Source organism: Canis lupus, chromosome 10 (genome assembly GCF_048164855.1).
Source record: "Canis lupus baileyi chromosome 10, mCanLup2.hap1, whole genome shotgun sequence".
Taxonomy (NCBI): domain Eukaryota; kingdom Metazoa; phylum Chordata; class Mammalia; order Carnivora; family Canidae; genus Canis; species Canis lupus.
This window is the reverse complement of record NC_132847.1, coordinates 71,751,917-71,769,763: the sequence shown is the minus strand read 5'-3', so window position 1 is coordinate 71,769,763 and position 17,847 is coordinate 71,751,917. Positions and strand designations below refer to the sequence as shown.

The 17,847-nt window shown below is 40.1% G+C and overlaps 1 long non-coding RNA gene across 1 annotated transcript; it reads right to left on the bottom strand.

Annotated features, from left to right (window-relative positions):
• Positions 1–1,708: 1,708 nt before the first annotated feature.
• LOC140641013 (uncharacterized) lies at positions 1,709–7,612 on the bottom strand. Its single transcript, XR_012037584.1, has 3 exons — positions 7,141–7,612; positions 4,811–4,917; positions 1,709–1,944 (listed from the first exon to the last, which is right to left on the bottom strand). It is a non-coding gene; the product is annotated as an uncharacterized lncRNA (long non-coding RNA).
• Between the last annotated feature and the right edge of the window lie 10,235 nt (positions 7,613–17,847).

The window sequence follows — 17,847 nt, the reverse complement described above, 5'->3', positions numbered from 1 at the left end:
CCATCATCATAAACCTAAGTTGGGGTTAAGTTTAGTTATTATTAATAGTGATTTTCATTACATAAATTTATTCTGTACCACTGACATCAAACAATGTGTGTCTATAAGCTCCATTTGCCAAAGGCCTGATACATGCTGGGCATTTGTTAAGGGCTTTATTCAACTTTATTCCAAACTTAAATTTATTGAGGCCTAACCATATACCCAAACTCAGGAGTACAAGTGATAACCAAGGTAGGCATGGTCCCTGGTCCCCACAGTCCCCAACATAATGTTGAGTACCACAGACACCAGACAGTTCTCTACATAAAACTGTATTTGAGGTAAATGGGGGAAAGCATTCTTTCCCAAGGAAGAAGCATTTAAAATAAAACCTGACAGGGAGGTACCTGGGTGGCTCAGTCAGTTGCATGTAGGACTCTTGGTTTTGGCTCAGGCCATGATCTCAGGGTTGTGAGATGGAGTCCCAGGTCAGGCTCTGCATTCAGCAGGGAATCTGCTTGGGAGTCTCTCTCTCTCCTCACCTCTGCCCTTCCTCCACCACTTTCTATCTCTCAAATAAATAAATAATTTTTTTTATAAAAATTAAACCTTATAGGTGTAAGGAAATTAACCAAGGAGCAAAGGTGTAGAGAGCTGTGCAGACAGGGAGAGCAGGATTATTCCCATTTACCAGATCAGAAATCTGAGGTTCAGAGAGATTGAGTTAAACTGCAAGTAACAATGTTGGGTTTGGGCCCCAGATCCAACATCAAAGCCTGAATCCAACTTCTAACTCAGGTTCCTTCTCCTTAGTTTGTCCATCCTTTATTTTCTTGGCTGTCTCACATTTCTTACAATGGGAGCAAAGGGTAGATGGTTTCTTGTGGCTGACACACTTCTCTGTCCTATTACCTACTCAAGGCCTATTTGTCTTGCTCATCCTCAGCTTTAGTCTCATTTTCTTTCTTTCTTTTTTTTTTTTTTTGAAGATTTTATTTATTTATATGAGAGAGAGACAGAGATAGTGACAAAGATAGTGAGAAAGAGCACAAGCAGGGAAGAGAGGGAGAAGCAGGCTCTGGAGCCCGACACAGGGCTTGATCCCAGAACCCTAGGATCATGACCTGAGCTGAAGGCAGACACTTAACTGACTGAGCCCCCCAGGCATCCTCTCTAGTCCCATTTTCATATTAGCCCTGGATCCATTTAATCTTCTCCTTCTCCCCACAACCAGATTATAAGGTTCCCAAAGGCAGGGGTCACACAGGCTTTTGCTCAGTGACATTCCCCATGCCTGGTACACAGTAAGTAGGTGCTCAGGAAAGCCTTGCGTGGAAACACAATCAGCAGATACGAAGCAGGAAACCTTTGCCAGAATCTGTGAGCAAGGATTTGGACTTGAATTTTCCCCAGTACAGACAAGAGGGAACTTGTGTATAATTTCCCACAAACAGAAGATCAATTTTTGCTGTGACAGCACAAGTCCATCCTGGTGGGCGAAAGTAAAGTCACATGTTTGCCCCTGGAATAAAGTTGTAGATTTTTGGCAGATGCATTCCACCATTTTGCCTGTCAAGCATTTGTGTGTGTGTGTGTATGTGTGTGTGTATTTCTTCTCTGATGGTCTCCTTCTGTTTCCATGGAAAAAAGCCAAATGGGTGTGGGGGAGGGGAGAATCAAAGACAGAGCTAGCCATTCAATTTCCATTAGAAGCAATCAGGGAATTTCTTTATTACAGGCAAAGGACTTCAGATGCAGCAACAAGAGTAGCCCTGGAAATAGGGCTAATAGTAGCTGTGACAATATGATGACAACTGAAAGACACCAGGCATTTACTCACTAGCTGCTATATGCCAGGCCCTGTACCAGGCACTTCTCCTTTACAAAACTATCTCATTTAATTCTGGTGGCCAGCTCATGAGGCAGGAAATATGATCTCCATTTATAGATGAAATCATTGAGCTGAGAGAGAGAAAAACAGACACATAACATGATCAAGATCGCCCAGTTTGAAAATGGGACGTGATATGATTTCAACTCAGGCCAATGTAATATCCACTCCCCCCCCTGCCCCGCCCCCCCCATATCACACTTCCTCTTCCAAAAGATGAGACTTGATGATGTCTAACCTGTTTTTCATTGTTTGGGAATAGAGAGTCTTTGGGAAGGATGATTTTCCCCCCCTCTTGACATGATTCCTCAATGACATTTCTATTTTCTTTGGTTGAACACAGAATAAGGATTCAAATCCTGGTTTCATAAGTAGAGTGATATTAAAGTTTTGAAATCTGACTTGCCAAATTATCTACAGCTCGTTAGCCGGCCTCAAAAAGTACAGATTCCCTACTCATGTGGTAAGTTCAAGAATCAGATATGGGGAGTTCTAAACACACCTGTCATATAATAGCTACCTTATTGGGGGGACAAATAATTTAATGCCTCTGAATGTCAGCTTTCACCCCCATAAAAGGCATCAACTCGTAAGAATACCAGGAGGACTAATAGAATAACATACATAAAATCCATCTTCTGCAGACACGGAGTACCGGTTCATTTCTCTCTTTTTTTCTTTGAATTTGGCATCTCCAGTCACCTGTCCTACCTTCCCCACCATCTCCCAGACCTGTACACTTTCATGTTGTTTCCCTTAAGTCTTTGTCCAGAGAGAGACTACATAGATGGTTCCTTTAACCTTTCTTTTCTTGTAAATCAATCACAGTGATTTACTTTATTTCTTCCCCCATTGGAGGCAAAGCTGGATGTGAAACTGCCACAGTCATGGGAGTGTGGGAAGAGGACGTGGGCTCAGCTCCCGGGCAGAGGCAGGGAGCTTAACTGTCCTACCAGAGGTGGGAAGGGCTTGGGGGAGAGACTTCCCATGACTCCCAAGGATAGTTCCTTATATTCTCAGCACCAGGAAAAATTCCAACAGGCCAGATTCTGGATCAGCACGGGATATCATAGTACAGACAAAGGCACCTAATCTTTCACCTCCCTTCTGACACGCTGCCTTCAAATAAAGGGGTATTTTCCTCCTTACACTCTGTCAAATATGGTTTCAATCAGCTGCAACCACACACACACACACACACACACACAAAACCCAAAAAACAAAACTATGGGATATTTTCTTCAGTTTCGATGCCTGAATACCATCGCAGGGATCTACAGGAGACCAGTCGCACCCTCTGAGGTGCAAACACACACCTGGAAAACAGTGGGTTGTGACCTAAATGCTGGCCCTGTGCATCAGTTCTCACCCAGGCTGTGTGCCCAGAGATGCCCAAGGACATGGAGTATGCCCTGTGCCCGGTTCCTAATGGGAGTCTCAGCTCTCTGTCAACTCATGGCCCACAGTGCTGCCAGAGTGAACTTCCAACCATGCAGCTTTGAGCTCTCCCTAAATAAATTCCTCGAATGGCTTCCTGTTGCTTAATGTAAATTCACTGCACTACTTGGAAGTTCCCTAACTACACCAAATTCTTGATTCTTTATCCCTTGATCACTCCATTCTTGTTTTGTGCAAACAACTTACTCTTCTTCATCCTTCAAAGCCCCAATCACAGTCACCCCCACCAGGAAAACTTGGATTCCTCAGATTGGGGTAATTGCCCTTCCTCAGTGTTTTCACAGTCTCTCCATGTTGGTCTTAGGACATTATTCCTATGCTAGTATACTATTATTTTTTATTTACTAATCTAGCCTATCAGTCTGTGAGCAATTTGAGGATAGAAATATGAGTTTATTTGTCTCTGAGTTCCTGTAATTAACATGAGGCCAGACTCAGATGTAAGGACTACATATTATATAGCAATTAAAACACACAGGGACTTGGAGTTGGAGCGACTTGGATTTGAGACCACTCTCTGACATTTACCCTCTAGGTCAGTGGGGGAAGGTTAGTTAACTTTACCAAGTCTCGGTTTGCTCATCTATAAAACAGGGACAGTAACACCCTCACAGTATTGCTTTGGGGACTAAATAAGATAATGTCTGCAAAGTGCTTTGCACTTTGGCATATGGTGAACATTATTATACTTACTATTAATATTAAATTCAGTGATCTGGAAATGTTTCGTGGGTGAATGGTTGACATGAACCATGACGGTAAATGGCTGTACCAAAATGGATAGATCCCAGAATTTTGCCTTAAACTCCATTGACCTAGGAATAACTCTGAGGCTTTGAGCTGTTCATTAAGACTTTATTAAAATTATTTTAACCTTTGGTGGTTGCCAGAGCCAGACATGCCGGGGAGCTGAGGTTTGCCACAATGAGCTGTGTCCTCCCACGCATCCCCACCTCTGGCACAGCCGTAGAGGGGCCTGGGCTGAGGGCCAAGGGAACATACTCCTCACTCAAACCTGTACACTGACGTGTGCCTTTGGAAAACTGGAAGAAAGGCTCAGGTGTTTGGCTCTTTTGGTGACAGTGAGTCTTGTAGCTTAAAAATATCTACACATGCCCATCTGACTCCAAAAACCTGGTCTGAACTCAAGTGCAGGCCAGTGTGCCCTTGGGTTACCCTCCAGAGAAGGCATCTCTGACTTTCATCTCTTGCTGTGTAGGTGGGGGTACCATCAGAGCCACCAATGATCCTATTCTCTAGTCAAAGAGATTCCTTAGGTGTTCCTTCAGTAATTGTGAACCTGGCCAGCATCACTAGTGTTCTACCTTGAAGGGAGAGGAAAGGTCTCCTGGCCACCTAGGGATGCTCTGAGGATCTCACTTTTCCATTAAAGGGATCTGATGTTTCTCTTGGTTTCCTCCTTTCTTCCCTTGTCCCTGCCCGCCTCCAAGCAATGCCCTCCCCCCACTAGTTCTTCACCTGCATCTCTGGTTGTCTTCTCTTGATTCATTGTGGGCCACAAAGTCAGCTTTCCATGCTCATTAAGGTTGTGTTTCAGTAAGGTTCCTGGGACTTAGCAACAAGCTCTGTGTGAAGACTCAACGTATTAAAATGTTCATGGGCTTCTGACATCGTTTTGTGTATTGCAAAGTTATTATTCTCCTAGCATTCCAGATTAGTAACTATGGTTAAGCCTGATCTCAAGGTCCATTTTCAAGATTGTAGCCAGGATTTACAGCCTATAGACACAGACTACACTGTCAGAAGGAAAAGGAGAGAGGCTGGCTGTGGGTGGGAGTAGGAACAGTACAGTGACACAAATTAGGATGGTTTCCCAGCTCACTATAATCATCCCAGAGTCTGTGTCTATACTGGCCTCCTTTATGTGGCTACCTGACATTCCTCCTTTCTCCAAGCTCCCACCTTTCCTCCCCACAACAGTACATGCTCTAGAGGAAACACCCCACAACACAATGACATGGCTTATGCTGAGCCAGTCAGGGTTCTTGACTGCATTTTTTTTTTTTTCAACTGAAACCAGGAGGGGAAAAAACCCTCCCTTTCTTTTCTTGAGAAGGTTTGATCCTGAAAGCTGCCAGTGGCTTCATGGAGAAACCATTCTTCTAGTTTTTCCAGTTCAACTTCTGTCCTTCTCAGTTACATCAGACAAAAACAAACAAGCATCTCTCTCCTTTTGCATAAACTAATTCAAGTTGGTTTTCTGTCCCTGGGAACAAAGAGTGTCCTCATTAATAGTGTAGGAGGACCAAACTAGGGATTGAGTAAGGAAAGCCTGTGGTTGTATCGTGAGTTCTACATGAAAAAAGATGAGAACTAACAAGGGCGATATATTTAGAAGATGTCTCCTAGAAATCCAAGAACTGGATCAGATAGTGGAAGTTGTCAGAAAGTCTCCAATGGCCAGTGAAGTCATGAAAAATTCACGCCCTTTCTGTCTCCCATTTTCTACATGTGACTGTGTCTTCTTGTTAAAGGCACCTGCTTGGATGCTGCTATAAGTCACCACCCTGCTTCAAGCTCCAGGGGTCCCCTCTCCTGGGAAGCTTTCTTGGATTTCTCCTGCCCCTTCTATGTCACTCTTTGTTCCCATGTGTATGCCTTTTGGTTGCAACCTTCTCTTCTGTGCCTGTCTGCCCTACCAGACTCTGAGCTCCTTCAAGTCAGTGATGGTGTGCGATTTCTCCCCATGGTCTGGCAGTCCAGCAGAATGAATTGGGGAGGAAACTGAGATAGCTTCCAAGAGCCACTGTAAAACTGAAAATGTGATTCCAGCAGGGCTTGTTAACATTGAAGCCTTCTACCCTTCATCTTGTTATAGCCAGTGCTTGGCTTAATGAAGATCTGGGTGGAGTAGAAAGTATGGATGGAAGGAAAAGGAAAGAAAGGCAAGAGGCCTCAGATATTGTTTTTTTTTTTCTTAGTAAGAATTTAGGTCTTAACTTATTTTGGACTTTTTGGTATGCTTTTTCTGGGGACAAAGAAAAACCATGGAAATTTATTTATCTGACTTTGTTATTATTTTAATTTAAAGAGTTCTTAATGTCGAGTCCAACCATCTCATCTTAGTGAAAAGGAAGTAAAGACCCTCCAAAAGTGAAAGTGACTTATTCCACATGACTTTCCCATCAAGATATGGACCTACTTATTTTGTAGGGGCCCACTGAGCTGCACTGAGCTCTGTCACCCTGGACTACTTATAATTCCCTACCAAGATTCTTCCCACCAAGACTTTTCATTGCTATTCCTTGGGCTGCTGTAACAAGTTATCATAAAATTGTGTTGCTTTAAACAACATAAATTTATTTTTCTCATATTTTAGGAATCCAGAAGTGTAAACTCAAGCTGTTGGCAGGGTTGGTACCTTCTGGAGGCTTTTAGGGAGGATCCTTTCCTGCCTCTCTTGTAGCCTCTAGTCACTATCAGCAATTCTTGGTGTTCCTTGGCTTGTAGACAAATCACTCCAATCTCCCTGCACTGACTTCACATGGCCTTTCCTTTTGTTGTCTCTATCTTCCCTTTTTCTCTTACAAGGACACTTGTCATTGGTTTTAATGATCAACCTAATTGAGGACAATCTCATCTTGAGATGCTTACCTTAATTTTATCTGCAAAGACTCTTCTCCTAAATAAGGTCAAATTCTGAGGTGCCAGTGGGAATCTCTTTTTTTTTTTCTGGGGGAGGGGGTCACTATTCAGTCCACTATACTTACCCCTATCCACCCTTGCCTTCCTACCTGCTACTTGCCTTTCAAAACCCTTAAGGAATTACACTCCTCTGAAATGCTTACCTCACCATGAGTCCATGTTGGCTGCCCTTCTATGCTCCAATAGAGTTTCAAGTTTCTTTTTGTTACAGCAGAGAAAACCCTGTATAGTCCTTCTCTGTGGACTTTCCTGCTTCCTCTTCTAGACTGGATACTCCCTGAAAACAGTGCTCTGCCTGCTTATTAATTCTTGTGGACCCTTAATCAGGACAATGTCTGGCATAAAGCAGGTGTGATCAGTAGCATTTTTAAGGGAAGGAAAGAGTTGGCTCCATTTTAAAAAGGAGATCCTTCCAGGATACTCAGATGATAGGTACAAGAGCCATGGGTGCTCATGCTTTCAGAAAGTTTTTAAAAATGTTCAGATATCAGCATGTAAGTTATATTAGTGATAGATCAGGACTATTAAAGAGTTCTTAAATAATATTTCACATCAGCACCTGTTGTGGATTGCATTGTACCTCCCATTCATTTATTAAAGCCTTACCTCCCTGTATGTCAGAATGTCCCTGCACTCGGATATAGCCTAAGAGATAATTAAGGTAAAAATGAGGTCATTATGGTGGACTCTAATCCATTATGACTGGTGTCCTTATAACAAGAGGAGGTTTGGACAGAGACAGTTATAGAGAGAAGACACTGGTGAAGACATAGGGAGAAGATGACCATCTATAAACCAGAGAGAAATCTCTGGAAAAAGTCAACCTGTTGACACATTGGTCTTGGACTTGTGGCCTCCACAACATTGAGAAAATACATTTGTTTTGTTTTCTTTTTAAAGTGGCTTAGTCTGTGGTTCTTCATTATGGAAGCCCTAGCAGACTAATATACTACTCAAGGGGAGAACTACCCATGATGTATTGACAAAGAAGAGATGGAATTTGGAGTCAAGGTAGTTTCCTAACTGAGCAAGTTACTCAATCTCTTTGAATCTTATCTGGAAAACAGAAATAAGAATCTCTTCCTTCATATCTTCTTAGTGCCCTGAAAACTCATGTCTATATATTTCTGTACCTGTTGGCATATTCCATAATTACCAAATGAGGTGCCTACTCTGTAGCCATGATTGCTTTGGGAACTGAGGATGTGTCATTTAATGTGAGCCACAGGGTCGCTACTCATGTGGTGGCCACATTATAATTCAGAGAAACAGGAATAGCAAAAGAATAAATAAGAAACAACAAATAGTGAAAGGTGTGGGAAGAAAAACCAAGGAGTGGAGAGATAGGGCATGACTGAGGAGGGGTAGGTGGAGGCTTCTTGTGCTTGGTAGCTGATTTAATTTGCTATCAAAAAACTCTCATGAACATAATGTTAATGAGCAACAGCCATTAACAGCATCCTCAAGCCAAGCTATCTTTCTTTTCAACAAAGCAAACAGTTTAGTTTCAGGGTGGTGTTGAGGTAACATTTCACAGATTACAGAACCGTCTTACAGACAGCATCTCATTAAATCCTACATGACCTTGAGCAGTATGGGTCAAATAACAATCCTCTTTCCATACCTACCATATGTGACTCAGTAAGGACAGAATTGATATCAAATCACTCAATTAACATTTATTGACTAAAAGCATGATTATCTTAAAAGAAAACATGGGGATACAACTTGCCTACATGCCTACAACTATCTAGGCAATGATTTATTGGCAAGGATACCAAAAGTATAAGCAAGAACTGCAAAAAACAAACAAGTAGGCCTACATAAAACTAAAAAGATTCAGCACAGCAAGGAAACAATATAAGAAAAAAAGTAACCTATGGAATAGGAGGACATATTTGGAAATCATGTACCTGGTAAGGGGTTAAGGTCCAAAATATATAACAAACTCAATAGCAAAAGAATCTAAAAATAGGCAAAGGACTTGAATAGACATTTCTCCAGAGAAGACATACAGATGGCCAACAGATATATGAATGGATGCTCAGCATCACTCATCATCAGGGAAATGCAAATCAAAACCACAATGAGATAGCATCTCACATGTGTTAGGGTGGCTATTATCAAAACAAAAACCAAAAATAATAAGTGCTGGTGAGGATATAGAGAAATTGGAACTTGTGAACCATTGGTGGGTATGTAAAATGGTGCAGTTTCTACAGAAAACAGTATAGCAATTTATCAAAAATTTAAAAATAGAATGACCATATGACCCAGCTATCCTAATTATGGGTAGTATGTATCAAAAACAATTGAAATCAGGACCCAAAGAGATATATTCTCTCTTGTATTCATTGCAGCATTATTCACAATAGACAAGACATTGAACAACTTACATGTTTATCGACAGATGGGTGAATTAAAAAAAAACGTAAAATAAAATATTATTCAGTGCTAAAAAAGAAAGAGATCCTACCATATGCAACATCATAGATGAATCTGGAGGACATTATGCTGGGTGAAACAAACCAGGCACAGAAGGACAAATGCTGTATGACTTCACTTATATGAACTATATAAGAGAGTCAAACTCAAAGACAGAGAATGGAATGGTGGTTCCCAGGTCTGGAGGAAGTATAAGAGTAGATCAGAAACAAGGATGAGGATATATTTGTCCTCATATGCCCCACAACCTCAGCATTCAATGTGAAATTGAATTTTTAATGAATATAACTAATAATAAAGGTCACATTTGATTTCTGCCACCAGAAAAAAATTTGTACCTAAATTAATCTTTCTGTATCTTCTGATGATGAAAACACATATTTAAGAAATTTTTCATAACACATAAGTATTTTTATGCCAAACAATAGCTAATTTCCCCTTTCCCCCCTTAGAATCAATGTGGATTTTATACAAACACCATTGTGAAGAATGGGGTGGTTTTAGATAGGAAGAGAGAAAGAATTTAAGACATTTTTTTTTTTAGACTGGACAATTGAAGGTCATTTTTCCAAGACATTTCTCATGTGTTCAAAGAGAGTTTTCCAATAAGAGCTATCCTAAATATACATATAGGACTGATTATTAGCACCTAAATATTTAGAAGCTCTGAGTAGTAGGGTAGTCTAACAAGGTATATGTCAATAAAATGTTTAGGGGGAAATTGGTGTGGGACGGTGTCAATTGCAAAAACCGTATTTACAACAGATTAAAAAGATAGACTGTTCTTCTGATGGAAAACCTTTTCTAATCAATATCATGTAAAAAGTTTTATTTTTAAAAAATATTTTTAAAATATAAATCTTATACATAAATAATCCAAGGCAAAGAAATAAAACTATCCATACCACATCATCTCAAAACAAAAAATGTGGTATATCATTCTATCAATACCTTTCCTCAATCAAAACTATCCTTAGCATTCTTTTATGTCAGTAGGTCTACCTAAATCATCATAGTAAAGGCTAAAAAATATTTTATAAGTTAACTACAAGCATCCATTTTGGGCACTCCAATTTTTTTTTTTTATTGGAGTTCAATTTGCCAACATTTAGCATAACACCCAGTGCTCATCCCATCAAGTGCCTCCCTCAGTGCCCGCCACCCAGTCACCCTCACCCCCCACCCACCTCCCTTTCCACCACCCCTTATTCGTTTCTCAGAGTTAGGAGTCTCTAATGTTCTGTCTCCCTCTCTGATATTTCCAATTTTTAAAAAAATATTTTATTTATTTTTTCATGAGAGACACACACAGTGAGAGACAGAGAGAGAGAGAGAGAGAGAGAGAGAGAGGTAGAGACACAGAGGGAGAAGCAAGCTCCACGCAGGGAGCCCGACTTGAGACTCGATTCCAGGACCCCAGGATCAGGCCCCGGGCTGAAGGCGGCACTAAACCGCTGAGCCACCATGGCTGCCCAGAGCACTGCAATTTTTATTTCACTCTTTAAAATGTTTTTGTTTTCTACAAGGTGCTGTGACAAAAGCCTCATACCTATATCTGAATATTTGTCCTTCCCTCCATCCTATTTAAAACATGCTTACAATGAAGACTGCTTTATTAAAATAGTCACTTGGCATAAGAATGACAACCAATTTCACAAGAATTATTTTATTAAAGAATTCTCAAGCAACTACTCTAGGCAAAGTACTGTTCAGGTTGCTGGCAACAGTGCCTTGAAGAATATACATACAGATCTCATCTTCACAAAGCTAACATTCTAGCAAGCGTAAGAGCTGTAAAAGACAATAAAATACTTCAATATTTTTATTTTCTCTTATCTCTGTGAATGTGTCCAGAGGCTAGGAAGAAATATATTTTATGAAAAAGTCAAATATATAAATAAAAAGAAAAACACATTTCCTGAACCGTTGAATGCAAAATCTGGCAGGGTATTTTAACATTCATTCTTTCAAGAGGGAGAAAGGTGAAGGCTTTCTTCTCTCTCCCTAAAGAATAAGGTTAAATGAACCATTTACAAGTTTGCAAAAACTCATTTTATTTACCCCAGAGCTTCCTATGTCACCCATCATCTGAGTACCGCTGTAAAACATCCTGGCAGCTGAATAATCATAGCAATAACATTTGCTGTATTTTATTTCACATGCCAAAATCACTTGATTATGCATCTCCAGGGAGGTGTTAGTTAGATTTAATAAGCAAGATGGCAAACTTTATAGCTACTAGCCACATATAAAAGCAGAAATGCCATGCAAGGATGAAGTCTTAACAGGTATTTCATGAAGGAGAGAACATCACGCAGTACAAGAAACTACTGTTTATTGGACACCTACTATGTGTCAGTTGCAGTGCTGAGAATTTGCACGTACTTTTATCTCCCTTCTTTTCAGTATATGGCCCTATAAGCTAGCATTCATTTCTAATATACAGGTAAAGAACAAATAGAGGGAGAGGTTGAAGTGGCTGCATTCTGATGATTAGTGCATGAGTGAAGCAGGGTATGAACACACACATTTGGTTCTAAACCCAGCACTCTGTTTCTTCAAAGATAGAGTTGGGACTCTCTTAATAAGAGCTATTCAAGCAGAGACTGAAAGACCATGTATAGAGAATTTCATTGAGGAGATCAAAGCATTTGTTGGAAAAAAATAAAAAATAAATAAAAATAAAGCATTTGTCAGGGGATGAGACGGTTGAACTTCAAGTAGATTCTCTGTTTTTGTAACTGTCAGAAGAAAAAATAAAAACAAAAACCCAAACCCTTTAACAGCCCTTGCACAAATGCTTACACTGTGGTAATGGACCAACATTCCTAACTGTTACTACAACATGGATGCATTTACCTTGGGTGTAAGAGCAACCTGTGTTGGAACTTACAAAACCTCTGACATCCAATTTCTGTCCCTGTGCCTCTTGCCTTTGTTCATTAGAAAGCCAAATTTATCAGTCATAACTGTTTTCTTTATGCCATCCCCTTCTTTCCAGCCTACCATCCATTAGTTATTTATACTCTTCTCTTATTTGTCTCCTACACTCTGAGTTTAAAGCAAAAAGATGGTGTCTGATCCATTACCCTAAGTTACTAGCATTGCACGTGATATGGAGGAGGGACTCAATAATCCTTTAATAAATGAATTCAACACACAGATATTAAGGGGGATGGCAAGATTGATGTCCCTGGAGAGTGTCTCAAGGCAAACGCAGCAATTGATGGAAAGGCATGGATACCTTTGAGTGAAAAAGCATGCCTGGTACAAAGAATTAAAAGAGGTTTAGAATGTTTGTAGCAGAGAGTGATTATGGAAGGCAATGAGATCAAAGAGATAGATGGGGTCTGTATCTAATAAAAAGAATTACTTGAAATTCTCTTGAGGACAATGAAGAATTTCTCAATGAAGGGTTTTAAGCCGTAGAGTGGCAGAGTCAGATTGGTGCTTAAGAAATATCACTCTCACTATCATACACTGGTTGGGGTATAACCATAAGTTCAGGGACCAGTGAGGATGTCATTGTAATAAAAGTGAATGAGAGGCAATGCACAGCTTCTATGAGATGCAGTGGAGTTACCAGATATAAGGAAGCTTGAAGAGGTAGTCTCACTAGGTTTCTGGGAATGGTAGGGCACTAGGGGTAAGGGAAAATGGTATGTTAAGAATAACTTCCTGGTTTCTGGTTAAGTGGTTTGTGGATAGTTCTCGAGATAGGAAATCCATTGGGATAGGGAATAGAGGGAGGAGGAGGATGAGCTCAGTTTCAGACATCCCGACTTAGAAATTCCTGTGGGAATCCAAGTTAGAGCTGTCCAATAAACAGAAGACTATGTAGTTTTGGAACTCATACAGAAGAGCAAAGTGGGAAACTTAGACTTGAGAAAGATAGAAGTGCTCATTGAACTTAATTTAGATTGAGATATTTAAAACTTTCTTATGACATAACTGAATGCACGAATGCTGCAAGAGGTTATCCCTGAACAATACTGAAAAGCCTGTGGCCATTGAGGATTATATTAGAATTATCAACTACTTTCATTATTCTAAGCCTTACGGAATAAGGCATTCATTCTTATTCATGTTACCAAGGCTAACTAAAATGTCACATTTGAGTACTCTAAACTAGAATCATATTGATTTATTGTAGAGATACAGGTTATCTCAGGGGAAAAGTAATTTATGTTTATTAAATGCAGTGGGTTTGAGAGATAAACTTGTTCAAGGCAGAAAGACCATCGGGAAAAGAAAATAACTAAGCTCATAATAGGAGCCCAATGAATAAATTAAGGAATAAATAAAACTTTATATACAATTAAGTTACAATAAAAGCCAGGATCAACTTTTCTCAAAGAACCTGAAAAGAAGAGATGAAGGGCAAAGGATGGAATTTGTAGATCAGGATAGTATGACTTCTTTTTTTCAGAGAGATCAATTGCACCATCCCCTCATCAATTACTCTTAAAAATCCAGACATAAAACAGTGCAACCTGATTGAAAAACAAAATGGGTTCTAAAAGTCTGCACTCAGAAAATAAAAAATCTCATAAATCCAATATGGCACATAAGGGGTAAATACAAAAGGTAAACGGCACTAGGATATTCATCAAAGAAGGGGGAAAAGAGGAACTTGGGAACTTGTGTGTTAACAGATCACCCCCATCCAACAAGACAGAGAGAAAACTGGAGGAGGGCCAAGAAAGGTTTTTGTAAAACTCCAAAGTAGCACAAAATAGATGAAGAATCCCAGGTCTTGTGACTAGCACAGACTGCAAGTTCTGAGTCATTTAGGAAACCTCCCTCGTTGTATGACCCCTTTGCTCTCCAGCATTAGCAGAAAACCCCTCGTTAGAGAATGTTGGTTTCTAAAACTGTGAGCCAAGCATGTAACAAAGACAAAGAACATTTGGTGAGCAATGGGTGCAGGGAGCTACTTTGACAAGTGGTGTTGATCTGGGCCCCACAGGAGCGAGATTGGAAACGGTAGTTTTTGTTGGCAAAGTTGTATCTTAAACTTTTTGTGTCTTGGATGCTAGGGGAAGGCCGAGAGATTTCCCAATATGATAAAGTAATGTAAAAGAAACCATATACCTTGGCAGGCCCCAAGTATTTTGTATTCCCCTTGAGGCCAACAAGCTTCTGCACGCGCATGTGTGCACGCGTGTGCGCACAGACAAACACACACACACACACACACACACACACACACAGAGCAAGCCTAACTATTTACATTATCACTCTGAACTATTTTGGTCCTTCTTCTCTCCTCCTCCTCCTTGTCCTGTGTCAAGTCCATAAAAGAACACTTAAATATGTGATTCTTTGGAATTTGGATTGTGTGGTCAATGGAAACCACTGTTTTAAATTCCCTGGAAACATGGGTCATGGATACTATATTTAAACAAATTTTGGAGTCATCAGGTGGCTGGATTTTTCCACCAATATTTTCACCTTGTGTTGAGTGATTCACACACACGCCCCTCATTCCTCCCAACCTTCTGTAAGCAAATGCATCACAATCCCTACACCATGACCCCCCACACTGGTCCATAATGATGTAAGAAAACCCATGATGTTTCCCTTTTTGAGAGAGAGAATTTTCCACGTGGGTTGAAAATAAGGTAAAAGGAAAGGGAACAGGACAGGATGTAGTCAGTGTCTTTGCATGGATATGTAGGTTGAGATTTGATTCTTAAATTATCACTGGGGTACCTACCAGTCCAGCTTGACTAGCATTCTTGCCAGCCAGAAGTGAGGCCTGGAACAGAGTCTAGGTGTCTGGGCTGAAACTCCCCAAAACTGAGGAGTCTATACCAGGATGTGACCATTTCTGATATTAAACATGCTGGATTTCCCTAGGGAGATGAAGATGTGGCTTTCTTTCCATTTCAAAGCATCAGTAACATATACTTTGTACCTAAGGGGAGGAACCACTATCTGAGGATTTAGCTGTTCTTTTTGCCCCCTGCCAGGGTTCAACTACTTAGAGACTGCAGCTGTGTGCTCCTCACAAAGTCCCAAAGGACAAGGGTTTTTTGAGCCAAACCCCAGGTCACTCCCTTATTCCCTTGTCACCACAGAAGCAAGTGTGCACTCTGGTCTCCAGTTCAGGAGTTTGTAAGGTTCTGTTTGTGTTCCAGCTGCTGAATCATCACCACCTTAGACCTCATTACCTCACCTTCTTGGGATCAAATCTATAATTCTTAGTAAAGGGAACTTCATGGGACTGAATTCTTACCTTTTAACTACAGGCAGTAAGGAAGAATGTTTTTCAAAAGCTCTATCTACCCACTTCCATATACAAAATAAATAAAATACAGCACTCCTTTCAGATCCATGTTTTCTCTTAGGAAACACTATAATCAAATAATACTTTAAAAATAATTTATGTAGGTAATAAAGCACATGCAAAAAAATCTTCCCTCAGAAGTAATGCAAAGTAAAAAAAAAAAAAAAAAAAAAAAAAAGAAGTAATGCAAAGTGAGTTTTCTTTTACTTGAATTTCAACCATGAGAGAAGAGGTTTTTTTAAAAAAAAAAGCAACAACAACTATGTCCCACAAGATTTTACATAGATCCAGATTTTAAGCCAGGGTTGAGTATGGTTTATTGGATAGAACTATTTCCTTTACTTCTTTTTGCTGTCACTTGCTAGCCATGTGATGTGTAGCAGATTACTTGTAGCATCTGGGACACAAGTGGCTCATCCATAAAATGAAGTTATACCCATCTCATGATTTCTTGATTATTTAAAAATGTAAACATATGTCATGCTGCTTTATCCTCTATGTCAGTATCATAGGATAGCACCCAAAACCCTGAATCACTTACGTTGTAGCTCATTCATATAATCACAGACTTGGACATAACCTATCTAATCCTATAGATTTGTCTTCAGCTTTCTTGAATGATGGATGCCTGATGACAGGGGGCTTACCAGCTTCCTGAGACATCTGGCTTATCTATCCTTGTAGCCAGTCACTTATATATTAAATATTTATTAAATATACACTATCCTCCAGGGGCTGGTCTTGGTGCTGAGGATATATCAGTGAACAACAAAGATTGTTACCCATTTGGCATTTATATTCTAGAAAAAGTTCAAGCAAAACACATAATATGTTAATGTCAAAAAAGATTAAAAAGAACAAAATAAAACAGGACAAAATAACAGAAATTTTTGGAGGTGGGGAAGGTAAATGGGCAGAGAGGGTCGAATTGAGAAGATGTCATTGCATTAACCTGAGGGAAAGTGAGCCACAAAACTATGGATGAAAAGCATTCAAAATAGATTGAACAACAAACACAAAGATGCAAAGGTGAGAGGATTCTTGATGTGCTGAGGAGGATAACGTGGCTAAAACAGAGAGAGAAAAATAAGAGTATTAGGATAGAGGGTCAAAGGGGCATTGGGGGGAGCAGACTGTGTAGGAACTGATTGGCCATGGTTTGGACATTGGCTACTACTCTCTGAGTGAGAGGGGTCACTTTTAAATAATTCTGAGTAGGGAGGGTCTTGATATGTCTTAATCACAAGGAGACTGCTTTAGCTGGTATGTGGAAAGCATTTTGAAAGGGGTAAAGGTGGAGGCAGGTTAAACAGATCAGGCATATTGAAATAATTCAGGTGAGAGGATGTGAAGCTTGGACCAAGGAAACAGTGGACATGGTGAGAAGTGATCTCATTGCAGTTATATTTAAAAGGTAGAACTAAGAAGATTGATGGATTGTAGAGAGAACAAAAGGGAGGCAGGGAGGCAAAGAGGGGGGTGGTGGAGAAGGAGAGAGATAGAGGTCAAGATCACAAGGTGAAAAGTATTTTGGGCCCCAGGAAACAAAAAGGTGCCATTTCCATGATTTATAATGTAGAAAATTATGAGTAAGGCAGGTTTGGTGCAGGAATGGTGAGGCAATATTATGAGTTCAGTTCTGGATAGCTAATTTTAAATGCCAAGTGAAACATCTGTGTGGAGATGTTGGGTTGACCACTGGTTATAAAAATCTGCTGTTTAGGAGCAATATTAGCAGGTTGCAGGTAAAGTCCTGGAGGCATCATAGGGATGGCATTTTAAACACTTAGTCCCCTAAAATGAGACAAGCCTAACTCATGAGTGAGTATTGATAAAGAAAAAGCATTCCAGATTTGAGTCCTAGGCATTCAATGATTAGAAATGGAAGAGATTAGGATGAATCTTCAAAGGAGACGAAGGAGTGGCCAGAGCGGAAGGAAGGAAACCAGGTGCATGGAGTGTCCCAGTAGACAATAAAGGGTTTCAAGAGGTCAGCATCAGGGTTTTCAAAGAGATCAAATGCTGCTGATAAGTCACTCAAGATGACGATGGACAATTGACCACTGGAGTTAGCATCACAGCAATCATAGGTCACTTTGATAAGAGTGGTTTT